This window comes from Biomphalaria glabrata, chromosome 8, assembly GCF_947242115.1.
Source record: "Biomphalaria glabrata chromosome 8, xgBioGlab47.1, whole genome shotgun sequence".
Lineage (NCBI taxonomy): Eukaryota > Metazoa > Mollusca > Gastropoda > Planorbidae > Biomphalaria > Biomphalaria glabrata.
In genome coordinates, this window is record NC_074718.1 from 9,636,627 (window position 1) to 9,642,251 (window position 5,625).

The 5,625-nt window shown below is 29.8% G+C and overlaps 1 long non-coding RNA gene across 3 annotated transcripts; it reads left to right on the forward strand.

The window, feature by feature from the left end:
• Positions 1-280: 280 nt before the first annotated feature.
• LOC129927817 (uncharacterized) lies at positions 281-5,264 on the forward strand. Of its 3 annotated transcripts, XR_008779510.1 has the most exons (5): positions 281-1,281; positions 1,589-1,756; positions 2,933-3,058; positions 3,404-3,472; positions 3,833-5,264. It is a non-coding gene; the product is annotated as an uncharacterized LOC129927817 (long non-coding RNA). The 3 variants fall into 3 exon arrangements; XR_008779509.1 differs by lacking the exon at positions 281-1,281 and having other exon boundaries at positions 1,463-1,756; XR_008779508.1 differs by lacking the exons at positions 281-1,281; positions 1,589-1,756 and having other exon boundaries at positions 1,781-3,058.
• The last annotated feature ends 361 nt before the right edge of the window (positions 5,265-5,625 follow it).

Below are 5,625 nucleotides of genomic sequence, written 5' to 3' on the forward strand. Positions count from 1 at the left end.
TAAATAAATATAGACTGGCCGATTAAAGAGTTTTATGAAATGAAAATTTGTGACTTGCAATTTAGTGTACTTCGTGTATGGCATTTATGAGCAGTATAAAAGTTAAGTATTCATATCTATTTCAGCCGTAACCTATATAAGTATTACAATATTTTCACTAGTGTTTTTTTTAAATCTCTCAGCGTGAAGATCATGCAATTTTTCATAATTCGGAAATCCGAATACAATAGATATACATGTTTTCAAGTTACATGAAGTTACTTCCTTCGGCCAGTCTATATTTATTCATGGAACTATACTAATGGAACAACAGCTCCTAGTTTTTACTAGGGGAGTGCCGTCGCGCATCATTTTCACGCATGGTGCAATATGGAGAAATTCAGGAGGATGCAAAAGAAGAAATTTACTCCTCCAGTCACTTGGACTGACCTTCAATGAGAGTAAAACTTTCCTACGCTTTATTTTATTAGATCTCTAAAAACTTCATCCATTTTCTCACAATGTTTTGTGATTTATAAAATTTTCCTGAATAAGGGATCGTCACAAAAGTTATTTTTTTAAGGCCACCCCATTAAAATAGCTGTTTTCAGTACTTTCACATTTGGGTATTTTACACAAAATCTGGATATTTTTTTATGTACATTAAATCATTATCATCTGTCCCGCGTAACTAAATCCTCCACTTTTCCCGGTCACCAATGTTCTTAACAAGAGAGAGAGGCTGGTCCATTATTTGCGTAGTCCAGCCAGCTTTTCTTCTGACAAACCATTTTTCGTTTATTCTCTTAAAGGATATTTTTTTAAAAGTTAGTCTTACAAAATACAATTCCAAACCAACTCATGCAGTTATCGTCTTTTCACAGTAGGAGGAGTCATCCTTTTTGCCAGCCAGAGTGTTAATTGGCAAAAGTAAAAAATTCATTATTTTAATTTTTTTAGTAAATATTCACAACTATATCTTTTATATAATAATATATTTTTTTAATAATAATATCTTTTATATAGACATGCTTTAATATATCTAATAAATGATTAACGCGGCCCTACCAATATGGGTATATTAATACTTAAATCTGGGTATTTTAAATTTCGAATGCGCATTTTTAAAAAACCGAACTTATCTATAGATCTCTTATATCTAGAATAATCTAGATCTACAACACCCAGACTTAGACTATGGTTCTAGATCTATTTAAAAGATATTTTTTTAAAAATAACTCAACAGATCTAATAAAGTCATGATTTCCACTCTATTTTCTCTAGATCTAGACCATACATGAGGTCAATATGAATGTTTATAGATCTAGTATCTAGTCTACGTCTAGAACTCAGATCTATCGATCATCATCATGACTATAGTATAGTATAGTTGACTATAGACTGAGACTCTACTATAGTCTATAGACTGTATTATACTGTAACTGTATTACTAGTATTATATTAGTGTATAGTGACGGTAATTATAGTCACTATAATCAATAGTGTATTGCCTGTAGATCTAGTACCTGTACTAATATTAGTAGATGTAGATCTATAATAATAATACTTTTTAATAGTAGAAAGTAGATTTATAATCTATCTAATCTAGATCTAAATCTAGACTTCACTTTCACATCACATGATTATTGATACAGACAGTGAATGAAACGAATGCAGTGATTATATTTAATATATTATAGTTTATACTGACTTATAGCTCTACCAGTTGATTATCATCATCATCATCTGAGGTCATCTCGAATAATAATCTAGACTAGTATGTCAATGTCTCTATTAAAATAATTAATATCATCAGCCATATATCATTTTAAATATTAAAATAGTAGACATAGATTTCTATATTATAAATAGATAGATTAGATCTGATCTATAAAATATAATTTTACAAACTTTAGAAATGATTGATTTTATTTTTAATTGATCAGCCTTCTAGACTAGATCTAGCATCTCTAGCTAGACTCTAACCTGTAGTTTGTAGATCTTGGAATTGGATCGAAATTCACCTTCCTAAATTGTCTCTAAAGTCTGTAGCTGATTTGAGAGGCCCAACGAGGCAAGAGTCTATTACTATTAGTACTCTAGGCTGTCTCTTGATCTATCTAGTAGGCCTACTTAGTTAGTGCATTAGCCTTAGCCATAGTGTAGTCAAATCTTGACAACTAGTCTTCTAGATCTAAGCTTCTAGAATAATTAGATCTAAATCCAGTTTAGATTTAGAATATAAAAGTATTTTACTAGCTAAAATACTAAATCTACTGATCTAAATTCTAGATAGATATACAATATATAGATCCAGTTTAGATTTGGAATATAAAAATATTTACTAGCTAAAATTCTAAATCTACTGATCTATACTTAATATTTTAGATATTATATGACATCTACAAAAATTATTATTAAGATATAATTATAGAATCTAGACTAGTTATTTATGTACATAAAATATATAAATAAAAGATAAAATTTATGCAGGCCTAGATCCCATAAATTTATAATTGATCCAGATCTATCAGTAAAAGTTACCTTCGATGGGAAGTTTTACCCAATCTAATCTATACAAGACAATTTATAATCCATGCCTCGCGTACACCCCATACATTAAATAATAGTTCCCATTCCATGCCATGCCCAGACCCATGAGTTCATGAAATAATAAATGATGTGGTGTCAAGTTGGATCTATCCCCTGAAATTCAGCACTTTAATATAAAACTCTCATATCTAGTTAATTATTTGCTATGACACTCTGATCAACTTGGACTTGTGTGATACATATATGTTTCTTATCAGATTTAATGAATGAAGTTTTGGTGCATTTTAAGGCTACAAAAGTATCATCAGGTGCATTCTAACCATTGGTATTTTTCCTGGCAACATTTCTATTCTAGTCTGTGATAAATTATAAATTTAAAAAAATGTTTGTAATGTTTCAGTTATTAACAAGTAGAACCATGCCAACCAGTTCTGATGATGTACCAGAATGGCTCAAGGATCATACTTATACTATTTCTACTCTCTGGGCAGACATTAATAATATTAGCATCCATTCAATATTTATTGTAAGTACTACTATACAATTTTTATTTTAGTTATCTAAAAGATGTTTTATGAAGTGTGATTTTCATGGTCAAGCAACATCCAAATATCGGGGGATGGAATTTAACATTTTTCTCTAGTTTTTTTTTTATAACACTCTTAAGCAAATTCATCTTTCATGAATGCCTAATATACTTGGCTGTTGTGCAGGCCATTCCTTTACAATAAACTGTTAGATGAAATTAGGCAAAATTATGTCTGATAATTTGTATGTTTGATACAACAATGTATTCAATTTAATAATATTATTTTTTAATTTTAATGTTTTCAAAAGAAATTAGCCATTATGCCTAATTGTATAATTACAGTTATGTTTGGAAATGCAAGAAAAAGGCATGCATTCCTGACAAGTCAATGATTGGTTGCACCTCTTAAAGGTAAGGTACTGCAATTTTTCCCTATGCACTTTTCTCATAAGCTGAAGTACTTGTATTTTTGAAAAACTAGTTTTCCATGAAAATGTAAATCATAATATATGTTATAGTTGCTTTTAGATGAGTGCAATGTCCATCAAATTAACTGAATATCTGCCTTCACCTTTAGTAATAATTCATAACTATTAAGGTCAGGGCCATGTCTACACATTAACGCAGTAGCTCCTTTTAGGTACAGACTATTTTTAGAATAGCAAAATTATATAATTATACTTAATAACATATATACGTTTAGCATGGTCAACACATATGTCACACATATTTTTATTTTTTTAAAATCCTTTTATTTATTTTTATAACTAGATAACTTTCTGTTATGAGAAAAGATGAGATTCTTGGACTCCTGCATAGCACCACCAGAAAGGAAAATCCCATCATGTTGCAAAATAAAAGTCTTGGACCAATTTTAATTTAAGATATATATATTATACTGTAAGCTCTATACATATTTATGTATATCCTGTCATTCAGCCAACAGGTTTGGATTTAGTATTTCTTTAAATCTGTTTGATATTGTACTTGAAAACTATTAATCTGAGCCCCATTAAAACAATAGGGAGTGCAGTGAATGAGTGGTAAAGCACTTGGCTTCTGAACTGAGGGTTCCTGGGTTCAATTAAGACTGGGATTTTCAATTTCAGAATTCATAAGGCTAGGGATACATGGCAATAGTAAGGAATAAGTAAAGGCAGTTTGGGGATCCATGGCTGAATGGTTAAGTCATGGGTTTGAATCTCTGTGAAGACTCGGGTTAAATTTTTTTTAGATTTTTGGGTGCCCCTGAGTCCACCTAACTCTAATGGGTAGCTGACTTTTGTTTTGGAAAGTAAAGATGGTTGGTTGTTGTGCTGGCCACATGATGCACTGGCCAAAGAATCAAATGACCTTAACATCATCTGCCCTATAGATTGTGACGTCTGAAATGGGATTTTTTTTCAAAAGGTGGTTGGTTGTTGTGCTGGGTACATGACACCCTCGCTAACCATGGGGCACAGAAACTGATAAACTTTATATCATCTGCCCCATAGATTGCAAGATATGTAAGGGAAATTTTACTTTTTTAAAATTAAAATAAGAATCTATCAAAAGTAAACATAAAATATGGTGCATTCTCCTTAAAACTAAAACCTGGTGCGAAGGTTTAAAATGTTGGCAAAAAAAAGCAACATCATATATTCTTAATTCCCTTTGCAAAACTTACTGAGAAGAACATGCATGTTGTTCCCTCATAATTTTCTTGACAGAGGAAATCTTGTTTATATTAGATTTGAATTAAGCAAATTAAGAAAAAAATTATAATCATTATTTCAAATGGTTGTATCTAAACCTTATGAATTATTTTTCCGTTATAAGTATATTGAGATTAATGGATAATCATGAAATTGTAAAATAATTGCTGCTATCATTCCATTGACTAAAGAACCATAATTTTTTTTTTTTTAAATTAATTTCAAAATGATTTTTTTCAAGCATAGAGTTCACATAGATCTGTGAATTTTTTTTTTTATTTGACTAATGCTTCAATTTTATTGTATCATATTAGTTGTTAATTTTTATTACCCAGAATATTTAAAAAATGAGTACACTATTTTCATGTAATAATGTAACTTGGTATTCACACAATACTCAAAATACACCATAATCTTTAGGCCATACAGATTTGTATAAATTAACTTGTTTAAATACATTGTAAATGTATACTGTTTGGATAAGAATAAAGTTTTTCTGTAGACAATTATTGTTCAAGATTTGTTGATGCTCCTGCTTAATCAATTATATATACAGGTCATTAGTTTTAACACGTCTGATAATAAATGACAGTACAAGTTAGTGAATGAAAATTGGTCATTATTTCAGCTGCTTTAGTCCTACATCAATGTGAGGTACCAGTACTTTGATTGTGTCATGTAATAATTTAAAGCAATATTTTGAAATGAATAGTCTGTAGAATTGACAGTAAATACATTTAAGTGATGGGCTGTGATCTGCGTGAATTGGGAGCTGATCATGTATTAAATTTGTGTTTTTGATCTTTACTTCAAGTAAATGTTAATGAGCAATTAATTTTTAATGAATAAATAATTTAAAAATAAATA